This window comes from Aquarana catesbeiana, linkage group LG03, assembly GCF_042186555.1.
Source record: "Aquarana catesbeiana isolate 2022-GZ linkage group LG03, ASM4218655v1, whole genome shotgun sequence".
Taxonomy (NCBI): Eukaryota; Metazoa; Chordata; class Amphibia; order Anura; family Ranidae; genus Aquarana; species Aquarana catesbeiana.
The window spans coordinates 49,935,995-49,951,700 of record NC_133326.1 but is presented as its reverse complement, the minus strand read 5'-3'; the positions used below and the strand labels follow the sequence as shown (position 1 = coordinate 49,951,700).

Genomic DNA, 15,706 nt, shown 5'->3' with positions numbered 1-15,706 from the left:
GCACTGAGCACTGTATTAGTGTCACTGGTCCCCCACAAAGTGCCAGTTAGTATCAGAATGTCAGTATCAGAATGTCCGCTGCAATATCGCAGTCCTACTATAAGTCACCGCCATTACTAGTGAAAAAAAAAATACCCCATAGTAAGTTACATTATAACTTTTGCGCAAACCAATCAATATACGCTTAGTGGGATTTTTTTTTATTGGATGTGTTTTATAGCGGAAAGATAAAATTATTGTTTTCTTTTCAAAATTGTCACTCTTTTTTTTTTATAGAGCAAAAAATAAACGCAGAGGTGATCAAATACCACAAAAAGAAAGCTCTATTTGTGTGGGAAAAAAATGAAGATCAATTTTATTTGGGTACAGTGTTGCATGACCGTGCAATTGTCAGTTAAAGTAATGCAGGGCCGTATCACAACAAATAGCCTGATCATGAAGGGGTGTAAATCTTCCAGAGGTCAAGTGGTTACCTTTTTTTTCTTTTTTTAATGCAAACATTATAAGTACCTGAATTTTACCTGGTAACAGCCTCTTACGGTCCCTGTACAGTAGAACTTATGCCGCGTACACATGAGCGGACTTTTCGACGGACTAGGTCCGCCAGTCTTTCCGACGGACTTTCAAACGAATGGACTTGCCTACACACGATCACACCTATCACGATCACAAAGTCCGACAGATTCGTACGTGATGACATACGACCGGACTAAAATAAGGAAGTTGATAGCCAGTAGCCAATAGCTGCCCTAGCGTCGGTTTTAGTTCGTCGGACTAGCATACAGACGAGCGGACTTGAGTCCGTCGAAAAGATTTGAAACATGTTTTATTTCTAGGTCCGTCTGACTTTTGGGGAAAAAAGTCCACTGGAGCCCACACACGATCGAATTGTCCGACGGAGTCCGGTCCGCCAGACCAAGTCTGCCAGAAAGTCCGCTCGTGTGTACGCGGCATTAGACTGGGAGAGGCATAAAAGGCAGAAGAAAAAGAGCCCGACAGTTCATGTACTGACAAGGCACATGCTGATAGGAGGAATAGACAGAGCGACAGACAGATGAGCTCATCACTGTGCTGCCTCTCCTTTCACTGTTGAGTCACAGGCTGGGGGCGGGTCCAGGACGGACATGTTGGCCATCAGACTGAGGGCATCTTGTGGTGGAAAAGAAGTACTGCAGGGGAAATAGAAACAAAAAAGTGACGGCAGAAAAAATTCCAAATGGTCCATCGAGTCTGCCCTTTTTTTTTGTTTTTTTGTTTTTCATTTATACATTTGTTTTGTTAACTTTTTTTTTTAATTTGACTATAGATCTATGTTAGTCCCAAGCATGTTTGAAGCCACTTACCGCTGACTGTCTCTCTACCTCTATTGGTAGTTTATTCCAAGTATCAACTACCCTTTCAGTAAAATAATACTTTCTAAGATTAGTTTTGAACTTTCCTCCTGTTAGTTTGAGGTCCCTGTGTTCTTGATCTTGGTTTCATATTGAAAATATCTGGATTTAAATCTCTGGATTAAAAGTAAGTATTGGAAAAAAACACTGTTTTTTTTTGTTGTTGTATTTTTTAATGGTTAATCATATTTGTCTTGTCTGGGGTTCCTCTTTAAAGTGCCAGTTCGTATTTTCCGTTCTAGCAGTTTATTTTGTTCATTAGGATACATAGAAGACTTTGCACAGATGCTCCCGGGTCCCTGTGGGTGTAACTGATATTAATTTGCATGTTATTTTGTTTTTTTTTCTTTTGCTGAACCCCTGAAGATTTTTAACAGACACACTTTTTTTTTTTTTTTTTTTTATTACCTGGAGCAAATCTCCCAAAATTTGCAGCATCAGGACCAGCAAGACTTTGGAATCCCTTCTGTTGCTATGGAGAGCAAGTCTCCTTGTACTGATGGAAGGCTGTATTGCACTTACAGTACCTCCGTCTCTCCCAGAGGAATAATTATCAAGGGCTGGCAGCCTGCGAGTGGAAACAAACCATCAATTACATCACCAAGCCAGATCCATTTTAAAATGCCGTTATTGAATTAAAAGGCGTACACATACAAACACACACAAAACTTCTTTGCTGGTGCCTGCTGTATCCCTTCCACAGAAAGTACATATATCCATAGAAACTGGATTAGTTTAAAATTTAAATGGAGGGCCCGGGGCGGAATGAAGGTCCCCACAGAGACTCAATTTGAGCAAAACACTTTGCAGTTCAGCTCGGTACCCCAGAGGAGCCGGAAAAGCAGCTGTACTCAGCTCATATGCAGATGCTGGGAAGGATTTCCTCCTTATAAAAGGCTTTTTTTTTTTTTTTTTAAAGCTTTTTTTTTTTTTTTTTCATATGCTTCAAAACTGTGTCGTGTAATCGAGGTCAGTGCTTTGTCTTTTTCCTTAAAAACATTTTCGGAGAAAGTTGGCAGCAAGACGACTAATGAAACGTAAGTTACAGAGAGGAAGTTTCACACAGCGAGCAAGATAACAAGAGGCGATCCTCATCCCGAGACGAGGCGATGGACGATATTTATAAGGTACGGCCCAATAATGAAGTCGTCTATGATTGAGTCATCTTTCAAGGATGCCATTCTTTGTAAACCATCTTACCGGGGCATTTATAGTATGCACTTTTATATACATTTAGATTTATATTATTTATTATATTACATTATATTTATTTGTATTACATTATATTTAATGGTATTACATTAGATTTATTATATTACATTAGATATATTAGTATTAGATTATATTTAGTAGCATTACATTAGATTTATTATATTACATTATATTTATTAGTATTACATTATATTTAATAGTATTACATTATATTAATATTATTTATTATATTACATTATATATATTAGTATTTCATTATTCTTTTTATTTTTATTTCTTTCTATATTACTAAAATTCCCAGAAACCAATTCAGCTAATTAAGAGAAAATGTAAGTGGAAAATTAATCTGAAATGCAGTTGCAGTTGTATTTAAAAATGTATGTGAAGCCACGCCAAACACTACTGTGAGGTGCGGCCCCCACTCTTCTCTATCTGAGCTCTCAAACTGGGACATAGAAATAGCATTTAATACATGTTCTGTGATTGAGTCATTTTTTTTTTTTTACTGCAAGGATATCATTCTTTGTAAACAGCAACCTTGAAGGGACTTTTATGCATTTATATTTTGCTTTTTTTTTTTAGGAGAAAATGAAAAACAGGATTAAACCTAAATGTAAAGCAGTATTAAAATGTAAAGCAATATTAAAATGTAAAGCCGTATTAAACCTAAATGTAAAGCAGTATTAAAATGTAAAGCAATATTAAAATGTAAAGCCATATTAAACCTAAATGTAAAGCAGTATTAAAAACCCATTTTTTAATGCCCAAAAAAGCATTATTAAACCCAAATATTGCAGCTTACCAATCCTTAAATGTGGTAGCTGCATTAGTTTTCTTTCTTTTAGGCCTTTTTTCACCCTTTATTTTTACCTGGTGATCCGGCCAGTAAGTCTGTTGTTTTTCAACAGAACAAGCTGTTCTGCAGATGTAGTATCTTCTTTTTTGGATTGAGACAAACCATTTACTGCTGACAGTGGTGTTTACAATTCCCCCCCTTCCTGTCTTAAGCCCCATACACACGGGCCGAATGTCGAGCGACATCGGCCAGTTCAATGAAACCAGCTGACACTGTCGGCACGTGTTATGGGAGCCGGTCTGACAGAGGCCGGACGTTTGGCCGGTTTCTTTCAGACGTGCATGCTAGAAAACCAGCAGCCGACCGGCTTCCGATCAGCTCTTTCAGCCTATAGCAGAGAGCGCTGACTGGAGTGTTCTGCCGGGGGGGGCGTCCCCCTGTTAGAACACAACAGCTCAGTGCGGGAGATCGCTGTACTAACATCGGATCATTAGTACAGCGGCTCCAACCGGAGCTGACATTTTTTTTTTTGTTCAACACACTAGTTTGAACGAAAAAAAAAAAAAAACTCAGTGTGTACCAGGCATAAGGTCGGCCATAGACAGTGCAAACATTTTTACAGGTTGTAGAAAATAAATGTGCATGATTCCCCCATCAACACAGGCAGTGCTGACGGGGGAATCCCTCTTGCCCAGACATTGTGTTCTCCCAGCGGGAGGGCGGGAGCGGGGGAGGTGAGCCGTCCCCGCCAGGAGAAGACAGTGATTATTGCTAGCAGCTATAGCATAGATAATCGCAAGTAAATCTGGCAGGCTGGTCGTACCCAAGTTGATTGATTGATCAACTTGGTACATTTAGCCTGTCCATACAAGGTTCAAACCTTGGCCGGTTCCTGCTGAATAAGCCGATTATTCAAACCGTGTATTAGGGCCGGCCTTAGAGCGTCTCCATTCTGGATGGAAGAGCAACAGAGACACGTTTGGACAGCAGCATTATCAATCTGGGGAGAGTGTAGTGTTAGATGTACTAGCAGATTTCAATGGATTTGACTTACAAATTTAAGCTGAACTCCACCTTACACTTTTTCAGCAGTTACAGCAACAGTATTTTTTCCTTTTGGGAAACCCTTTAATTGCCACTTTGTCTGGACAACTTGATCTGGAAATTGAAAAATAACAGACTTACCAGCCAGATCACCAGGTGAAAATAAAAGGGGAAAAAAGCCTAAAATAAGAAAAATAATGCAGACACCACATCCAAGAATTGGTAAGCTGCAATAAAATACATTTTTTGGCTTTGAGATTAATACTGCTTTAACTATATGCCGAATTATTTAGATTTGAAAGAGAAGTCTGCGGTACATGGATTTGTAAATGTATGTGAAGCCATGCAAAAACACTACTGTGAAGTGCAGGTCCCCACTCTTATCTATCTGAGCGCTCAAACTGGGACATAGAAATAGCAATTAAAGCGGACCTTCAGTCATTTTTTCATCTTTCCATCTATTAAATCTTCTGCCCTTGTTGTTTTAACTTTGGATAATAAAACATTTTTTTTTTCTGACAGTAAATACCTTATACAGCCCACTTCCTTTTTCTTCTCTGGTAAAAAGCCTATGACATCATGCACAGCTCTCTCTCTTACTCTCATGAGATTTTGCCAGAAAGGGAGGGGTGTGAGTCATAAGAGGGCCAATGAGAGCTGCAGAGCTGGAGGTGTGCCTCTGTGTGTGTCTGTGTAAATCTAGGAAGTGAACAGGCAGCAGCTTCAGCTGCCCACAGTTAAAATGGATGCAGCCAGATTTAGTGGAGGAAGATTTCTACAGCATATTTGGCAAATGCAAAATCACAATATATATATAAATAAAATAATATATATAAATATAATATATATAAAATAATATGCAAAGTGGTTGGAGGGAAGCTTCAGAATGGCAAGGATGTTTTTTATTACAAATTATGTGAGCAGACTGCAGTTGCTCTTTAATACATGTTATGTGATATTGAGTCATATTTTTTGCCCTGCAAGGATATCACTCATTCATTTTAATCAGTGTTTATATTAGAACATTCAACCTGATATATATATATTATTCCCTATAAGAATACCAGAAGGAAGCCAGTATCAAGGGGTCTTCATCCTGAGGGATATCTGCTATACTGCGCTTGTGACACTTATTCCCTGTACACACGGTCGGACATTGATCGGACATTCCGACAACAAAATCCATGGATTTTTTCCGACGGATGTTGGCTCAAACTTGTCTTGCATACACACGGTCACACAAAGTTGTCGGAAAATCCGATCATTCTGAACGCGGTGACGTAAAACACGTAAGTCGGGACTATAAACGGGGCAGTAGCCAATAACTTTCATCTCTTTATTTATTCTGAGCATGCGTGGCACTTTGTGCGTCGGATTTGTGTACACACGATCGGAACTTCCGACAACCGATTTTGTTGTCGGAAAATTTTATAGCCTGCTCTCAAACTTTGTGTGTCGGAAAATCCGATGGAAAATGTGTGATAGAGCCTACACACGGGCGGAATTTCCAACAACAAGGTCCTATCACACATTTTCCGTCGGAAAATCCGACCGTGTGTACGGGGCACTATAATTTGGAGTCCACTCTCTCTGGTAAGCAGCCATCTTAAATACATGGTGGAGGAGCACTGCGGTAATTCACCCGTTGCTACATTAACCATATCCACGGTTGTCACGCATAATTGGAGTGATATTGAAGCTCAAAAATTGGTGCAATGCTTCACTTTTTAGAGCTTCTTTGAATCTTCACCTATGGACTCCCCATTGGACTGATACCATTCGGGTGTTTTTCCTGTCTTTGCTTGATGTGCATACACGTTTTTTTTTATTGCTAGTTTCTTTATAGCGCGGCAAATTTTTATAACCTTTATTTTCACCTGGCAATCCAGTCAGTAACACTTTCTATCCTTGGATGGTTATGCTCATTCCTCCACTGTATCTGTGGAGGGATCCATGGTTGTCACCCAGGCAGTTCTCCTAATTAGGACTACAAAGAGGTCTTCCTGCATTCATTCCCATGGCATGGGGAGGAAAAAAATTTGAAGTTTACACGAGATGGCTTATAACTGAGATAAGATATTGCTTTAGGCCGGCTTGTTGGAATTTACCAGGACATTGCATTTCTGGTAGATCAACAGGTATTTTATGTGTTTGCCTGAAAAAAGAAAACAAATGTAACCATCACTTCTTAGGAGTGGTAAGCTGCAATATATTTCATTTTCATTCTCGGGTTTAGAAACGCTTTAAGCTTTGATAGGTGCCAGACAGATGGATGTAGAACTTTCTACGTGAAATCTACTCTTATACCGGGGACCAACTACACACATAGACTGCGAGATGATGATGAAAATCTACTCTGATCTCTTGCATCAGCTCTGCAGCACATGTACCATCTAAACAAAATAACTTTGTTGGTAGGCATAGTCACAAACTGCCAAGTCAAGCAATTAACAAATAAATACTGCCAACTATTAAAGCCCAAATGTACTTTCAATTTAAATCAACAAAATACTTTCCAAGTTCATCAAAACAACATGCAAAGTCTTACAGCTCATTTTCTTTAGAGCACAGCCACAGCCTGAGTGGGAATGCCTGTTCCCTGCCAGCAGGCTGCAGAGAGGGATCCTCTCTGTCTCTGTGGAACCAATCGTCTCTCTGATGATGCCTGTGGTCAGTAGGAGGAGGAATAGTGCCCTATCATTGGTATTAGTAGGAGGAATCATGCCTCGGCATTGCTATCAGTGGGATGAACGGTGCCCCATCATTGGTATTATTGGGAGGAATAGTGCCCCATTATTTATATTAGTGGGAGGAATAGTTCCCCATTTTTGGTACTAATGGGAGGAATAGGGCCCATCATTGGTATTAATGGGAGGAATAGGGGCCCATCATTGGTATTAGTGGAAGGAATCATGCCTCGCCATTGCTATCAGTGGGAGGTATGGTGCCCCATCATTGGTATTGATGGGAGGAATAGTGCCTCATAATTGAAATTAGTGGGAGGGATAGTGCACATTTTTTGTATTAATGGGAGGAATAGGGGCCATAATTGATATTAGTGGGAGGGATAGTGCCCCATTATTGGTATTAGTGGGAGGAATAGGGGACCATCATTGATATCAATGGGAGTAATAGTGCCCATTATTAGTATAAGTAAGAAGAATAGTGCCTGATCATTGATATTATTGAGGGGAATAGGGGCCGTCATTGGTATTTGGGGGGGGGGGGGGGACTATACCCCAATGTTGGTGTTGATGGAAGGAATAGTGCTTTGTATCAGTAGAAGTTATAGTGCCCCAAAGCCAGGCCAAAGCTAAACAAGGGGTCATATCCGGAGACCAATGGGCTAAACCATTCAAGTGCATTTTTGACCTCTATTTTTCCTTTATATTGGCTTTTCAAAATACCAAATGCAGTAATATTGAGGTTGGATAAAAAGTTTGGAGCAGCATTACACTTTTGGTAGTAAAATAGTACATTTTGTATAGAGATGTGCACATCAGATCAAAAAGAGGGCAACTGCGGCTGCAAGAGGGATGGGGGGGTTTGGTCTCAAAAGAGGGACAGTTGGAAACTATGCACATATTCACTTTGACAGCCTGCAATTGGCTATCACAGTGATCAGTAGATAAAAAACCCACCTTTGTACTTTCTTTCTCTTCTGAAAGGAGGAAAAGATGCATTGTATCTTTTTCTTCCTAGAAGAGAAGAATACTGTATAGTGTTAAGTGTGATTTTTAGGTCGGGTGTAAAAAAGCAAAATGTATACTATTTTTTCTTGGCCCTACTTCGAGTACACACAACAAATAATGCACACACATATGGCATTACCCATGAACGTCAGGAGTGGGAATTTTTTTTTCTAGTGGTAGGTTATGGTAATGGATAGAAATACTGCCCCATCGTTGGTGTCGGTGGGAGGAATAATGCCCCATTGTTGGTGTCAGTGAGAGGAATAGTGCTTCATCGATGGTTTCAGTGGGAGGAATAGTGCCCCATCGTTGGTGTCAGTGGAAGGAATAGTGCCCCATCATTGGTGTCAGTGGGAGAAATAGTGCTCCATCATTGGTGTCAGTGGGAGGAATAGTGCTCCATCATTGCTGTCAGTGGGAGGAATAGTGCCCCATCATTGGTGTCAGTGGAAGGAATAGTGCCCCATCATTGGTGTCAGTGGAAGGAGTAGTGCCCCATCATTGGTGTCAGTGGAAGGAATAGTGCCCCATCATTGGTGTCAGTGGGAGGAATAGTGCCCCATCTTTTGTGTCAGTGGGAGAAATAGTGCCCCAAGGGCTGGAAAAAGGCAAGCAAAGGGCCACATCCACCCCACAGGCCACAGTTTAGATATCACTGGGTTAGGCTAAAAGTTTGGTTAGGTTGTAGCTAGCTGTTTAACTGATCATTATAATGTCGTCTTTCCACAAACACAAATCAGACATTGGCTAAAAACATCTTTAATCAGCCACAACATATGATAATTGGAGATCCTCTATGGGTGTTATAAGAGTACGGCCACGGGCACGGGCACTTTATTTGTCGATCCCCCACAGCGCTGGATTGCAGGCCATCCAATATCATCTTCAACGCTATAGTTCCTAATCTCAGGAGTTTATTTTGTTAAGCGTTGAGCTCTTATTAAAGTGGAGGGCCACCCTAAAATTAAATAGTGCATCAATATTCTTAAAAAAATTTAAAAAAAAAACATTTGAAAAAAATTTTTTTAACGTAACTGAAACCCCTGTTGCTAGGCAGTCTTCCTAATCTGCCTCTTCCTATGCATTTCCTCCTCTTCGGCGAGCGGCCCCATTGCCTTCTGGGACATGTGTGTGTCCCAGAAACAACGGGGCCATTCACAAAGCGCTGCGCGACTTGCGCATGCGCAGTAGGGATCTGGCAGTGAAGCCGCAAGGCTACACTGCCTGTTTCCCTTAGTTAGGACGCCGGCAGCCGATCCGATGGACGAATCAGCCTCGGGGTGCCGACATCGTGGGCTCGCTGGACAGGTAAGTGTCCATATTAAAACTTAATATGACTTTAAAAAAAAACAAACAAAAAAAAAACAGCCGGAACACCCCTTTAAAGTGGAGCTCCACCCACTTTTACAACTCTTCAGCATCCCTCACTAAACTGTGCACTGTAAACGAATTGGATATTTTTTAATTTTTTTTTCTCAGCACTTACTGTATATCTGCTGTATTCATTTTTCACTTCCTCCTCCCTGGCCGCGGCCCATCGCATCATTTCCTGTTTGCAATGCCTTCTGGGAAGGGGCGGCAACTTCCTCTGACACTGCCGTTGCTGTGGAAACCTGACCTGAAACCTATTACACTGCTTGTGCTGCACTGAGCATGTGCGAGATCTGCAAGGATGAGATCCAGGAAGAAATACAGTCTGGCTTCAGATGCCCACACTTAAGATGGCCACGGCCTGCTGTAAGTTTATAAAATAACAAACTACTGCTATAAACGAACAAAACAGACCTTAGTTTACAGACTAACTTTACTAGAATACATTAAGCTTGTGTATTATAGGGGTATTTTTATTTAAAAAGTATAATTTCGGCCGGAACACCACTTTAAAGCACAAATATTTTTTATACGATGGTGTGTATTAGGTACAGCGCTGTGGGGCGTCGATGGATGCTAGATTCTCACCATCCATGGCGAATCTCTACATAGGTTGGTGGGAGGAGCAATTTTTGTTCTCTCCAAGCAACCTCTTTGCCAGGCAGATTGTATGGTATGGTCGTTATATCGATGATGGTGTGGGATGGTGACACTAAAGGATTGCATGAATTTTGGAAATTTGCCTTAATGACAATCAGTTAAATGTGCATTTTTCAATTGAGCATGATGCTTTCAGCATCGACTTTTTAGACAGCTAGTAATAAGAACGATATCATTAGCAGTAATCAGCATGGATTTATGAAGAATCGTTTTTGCCAAACCAATCTATTAACCTTCTATGAGGAGGTGAGTTGCCATCTAGATAAAGGAAGGCCCGTAGACGTGGTGTATCTGGATTTTGCAAAAGCATTTGACACAGCTCCCCATAAACGTTTACTGTACAAAGTAAGGTCCGTTGGCATGGACCATAGGGTGAGTACATGGATTGAAAACTGGCTACAAGGGCGTGTTCAGAGGGTGGTGATAAATGGGGAGTACTCAGAATGGTCAGGGGTGGGTAGTGGGGTTCTCCAGGGTTCTGTGCTGGGACCAATCCTATTTAATTTGTTTATAAATGACCTGGAGGATGGGATAAACAGTTCAATCTCTGTATTTGCGGACAATACTAAGCTAAGCAGCGCAATAACTTCTCCGAAGGATGTGGAAACCTTGCAAAAAGACCTGAACAAATTAATGGGGTGGGCGACTACATGGCAAATGAGGTTCAATGTAGAAAAATGTAAAATAATGCATTTGGGTGGCAAAAATATGAATGCAATCTATACACTGGGGGGAGAACCTCTGGGGGAATCTAGGATGGAAAAGGACCTGGGGGTCCTAGTAGATGATAGGCTCAGCAATGCCAAACTGCTGCTAATAAAGCAAACAGAATATTGGCATGCATTAAAGGGGGAGATAAAACGATAATTCTCCCGCTCTACAAGACTCTGGTCCGGCCGCACCTGGAGTATGCTGTCCAGTTCTGGGCACCAGTCCTCAGGAGGGATGTACTGGAAATGGAGCGAGTATAAAGAAGGGCAACAAAGCTAATAAAGGGTCTGGAGGATCTTAGTTATGAGGAAAGGTTGCGAGCGCTGAACTTATTCTCTCTGGAGAAGAGACGCTTGAGAGGGGATATGATTTCAATTTACAAATACTGTACTGGTGACCCCACAATAGGGATAAAACTTTTTCGCAGAAGAGAGTTTAATAAGACTCATGGCCACTCATTACAATTAGAAGAAAAGAGGTTTAGCCTTAAACTACGTAGAGGGTTCTTTACTGTAAGAGCAGCAAGGATGTGGAATTCCCTTCCACAGGCGGTGGTCTCCGCGGGGAGCATTGATAGCTTCAAGAAACTATTAGATAATCACCTGAATGACCGCAATATACGGGGATATGTAATGTAATACTGACACATAATCACACACATAGGTTGGACTTGATGGACTTGTGTCTTTTTTCAACCTCACCTACTATGTAACTATAGGTAACATCGACATCACCCTAATGCCGCGTACACACGGTCAAACTTTTCGACCGGACTTGTCCGATGGACGCCGACGGACCAAATCCGGCGGGCAATCCGATTGTGTGTGGGCTTCACCGGACCTTCAGCGGACTTTTCCAGTCAAAAATCTGACTGACTTTAGATTTGGAACATGCTTCAAATCTTTACGTCGTAACTCTGCCGGACCCAGAAATCCGCTCATCTGTATGCTAGTCCAACGGACAAAAACTCACGCTAGGGCAGCTATTGGCTACTGGCTATCAACTTCCTTATTTTAGTCCGGTTGTACGTCATCACGTACGAATCTGTCGGACTTTTGTGTGATCGTGTGTAGGCAAGTCCGGTTGTTAGAAAGTCTGTTGAAAGTCCGCCAAAAGTCCATCGAAAGTCTGTCGAAAGTCTGTCGGACGGGCTGTTGGACCTTTGTAGCTGAAAAGTCCGACCGTGTGTACGTGGCATAAGACCCCTTTCACACTGGAGCGTTTTGCAGGCGCTATAGCGTTAAAAATAGCGCCTGCAAACCGCCCTAAAACAGCTGCTCCATTCATTCCAGGGTGAAAGCCCGAGGGCTTTCATACTGGAGCAGTGCGCTGGCAGGGCGTCAGAAAAAGTCCTGTCACCAGCTTCTTTGGAGCGGTGAAGGAGCGGTGAACTCACCGCTCCTCCATGGCTGCTCACCATTGAAATCTATGGGGCAGCGCTGCGATAAAGCCGGCAAAACGCCGCTCCGCTAGAGGACGAATATCAGCACTAAAACTACGGTAAATCGGCGCTAAAAATAGTGCCACTTTACCGCTGACGCCCTAGGCGGCTCGGTGTGAAAGGGGTCTAAAGGGCGATCCAACTACGGGTGATGTTTCAACATGCACCTATAGGAAACCATGCTCTGGTAACACTACACTTTTTGCACCCAGTTGTCATCCATCCCACACCATCAATGCCATCCCTTATGGGGAGTTTTTTTGAGCCAAACCAAACTGTTCAACAGACTCGGCCTTTGAGCTGGAATGCAAGGTCATTCATCAGCGCTTATTGGACCGAGGTTATAACGAATCTGTTAAATATCAAGGACTGGAAAGGGTTTTGATAATGGACAGAGAGGATTTACTGTCAGATAAGCCTAAAACCAAGAGAGAGTATAAAAATAAGAATAAATCTTATAAACCTTACAACTTTAGAAATAGAAGAACGTGCAAACCTATTACGTTTGTAACTACATTTTCCCAAGAATATCATCAAATAGTCAGAATAATAAAAAAGAATCTGCCAATCTTACAGATTTAAATGGGATATTGCAAGCAGGTTGCCATTTTTCTAGCCGACGTTCGCCCATATTAGTGACTGCACTATCACCTAGTCCAAGGGTCTTCAAACTATGGCCCTCCAGTTGTTCAAGAACTACAATTCCCATCATGCCTAGTCATGTCTGTGAATGTCAGAGTTTTACAATGCCTCATGGGATGTGTAGTTCCGCAACAGCTGGAGGGCCGTAGTTTGAGGATCCCTGATTTTCTCATCTAAACAATGCCAACCCACCTGGCTCTCCTATCCTGGAAGTTACCCTTGTAATACAAAAACCTGTAGGTACTGTAAGTTGTGTCTTTTGGGTAAAACATTTGTTTCCACAGATGAAGAGTTCATTATATGGCAATACATCAACTGTGGCACAAACAATGTACTTTACCTGATCACCTGTATTTCATGCAGCCTCCAATACGTAGGTTGTACCACATGTCCCTTGAGAGCCCGTATAGGGAACATTACTGTGACACAAATAACCCAAATGCTAGAAATATTTTGAAATGCAACACGTCACTTTAGAGAATGTCATCAGGGTGATCTTTCCTCAATTCGCTTCAGAGAAATAGAACGATTGTCTCACTCGCCCAGAGGAGGTGACAGGGAGAGAAGCATGGTGGATTTTTAGATGAAAAACTAGATCGCCTCGGGTTAAACCTGAGGTGGGATCTGGACTTGCACTTACATTAAGAATGTCTCTCCCCAGAGCCTCCTCTCTCTTTTTTCCTTTCTCTCTTCTGGGTTTTTATTTTTTCACATACCTGGATTATTATTTTCATCTTTTTTATTTAATGTTCTTTGAATTTTATGGTGTGCTTTCTTATGCATATGTCTATACATGTATGAATGTATGCATGTGTGTGTACATGCGTGTGTGTACATAAATGTGCATATTATCACTACAAGGTGTGTATAAATTAGTGGCATACACATGGATCACCCTATATGTATTGCAGCTGATTCTCTTCTTTGGATAATTGCCTGCAGTCAATTAAGACAATCAATGGGTGGAGCCTGTGATCCTTAGAGCTACTATTTATTTCATAGTTTTATGTCTGTAATGTGGTTATGACTAAGGCCTTATAGGCTGAAACACGTCAACTGACTTGGGGCTCTTTCACATGGGGGATCCGTATGTCCGCTTTCCATCCTTCCGTTTTTGGATGAAAAACGGACATACATGTATCCCTATGGAGCGTCGGATGTCAGCGGTGACATATGCGCTGACATCCGAACCGCTCCGATCCGAAAAGTGTAACGGAGGAAAACCCTACTTTTCCTTCCGTTTTCGGATCAGTTTGGGTAACGACGGACACTACGGTCCGTCATCATCTGATCCCCCATAGGGGAGAGCGGCGCTCTGACAGGTCCGTCGCTGCACAGTGTTTTCCTGCTCAGCGGGGATTGGCGGAGCGATCCCCGCTGAGCAAGCGGGTGTTCACGGGGCGGATCATCACTGATCTGCCCCGTGTGAAAGAGCCCTTAAAGCGAAGTTCTGCTAAAAAAAAAAAAAGAAAAGTCAGCAGCTACAAATACTGCAGCTGCTGACTTTTAATAATCGGACACTTACCTGTCCCAGGGTCCAGCGATGCGGGGGAACGAAGCCCCGCTCCTCTCCCCCTCCTCTATCCGGCATTGTAACTGTGGGCACCCACTGCGCATGCACTGCACTGGCCGGGCAATCATCTGGGACCTGTGACGTGTCCCAGATGATTGCCGAGAGGGAGGGGAGAGAGGTGATCTCCCTTCCTGCACCGCGGTGCGCCGGGAGCAAGTGGGAGCTGGATCCCTCTAAAAAGAAGGTACCAGCCCCCCCCCCCCAAAAAAAATGACATGCCCAATGCGGCATGTCAGGGGGTCACCTCAGCGGAAGTTCCATTTTTGGGTGGAACTCCGCTTTAATCTACGTTTGTTCACTGTGGCTATTCAATAAAATGAAGAAATTTTAAGAGCAACAACCGGAGTGCGGATCATTTTTTCCACAAAGCTAAGATTAACCCTTCAATTAATGGCCAGTGTAGTAATGAATGACTGAAACCCTCAAGCTATGGCTGGCTATGTGACCAGATGTCACTCTGCAGAACGGAGCTCATGAGCGAGGAAAAGCTCATCCTTTTACTTTGCCTCCTGGGAAAATCTTCACTCAACACAAGGAATCCCCTTGAGGATTAACGTTCTATGTGCAATGTAACATTATATCCCTATTGACGCCTGCAAATTATAATTTATCATTTACAACACCTGTCATTTATTTATTGGCTTATTCTACAGTTTTTGAAAATGCAGAATTTCTGGGAGGCTGATTGATAGTTAAAATGTATCTAAACCCAAGAGCGAAAACTGATAGTTTTGCAGCTTAGCGGTAATTAGATATAGTGGCTGCATTTGTTTTCTTTTTTTTTTCACACTTCCTTTATTTTATCCTGCAATTTACATACTTCCCGGATTTAATAAAACACTTTCAAACGGTATATCTAACAGATCAAATAGGAGCAAATAAAATAAATGTATTGTTAGAATTTACATGCACTTTAAATGAGTAAAGAATCCAGAATGTATTTTTAATAACTGTGTAAAGAATAGTTATGTGCAGTAATTAATGACAACCAATCAGAAAAGACTTGCATTAGTCGACCCATTCTAATAGGCATACATGGCAAATGCTCTTTGTCTTCAGGACAGCACACCACTCATTCTTGTGCTACTTGTCACCCGGATATATTCAATATTTAAAGCTACACTATATTACCAAAAGTATTGGGACGCCAGCCTTTACACCCACATGAACTTT

At 41.9% G+C, this 15,706-nt stretch overlaps 1 protein-coding gene across 1 annotated transcript in view; it reads left to right on the top strand.

The window, feature by feature from the left end:
* Positions 1-2,029: 2,029 nt before the first annotated feature.
* LOC141131351 (protein shisa-like-1) overlaps positions 2,030-15,706 on the top strand; it is a 63,296-nt gene continuing 49,619 nt past the window's right edge. The window contains exon 1 of the mRNA XM_073618509.1: positions 2,030-2,518. The gene's annotated coding sequence lies outside the window, so the exon portion shown is untranslated. The remainder of the gene's footprint in view (positions 2,519-15,706) is intronic.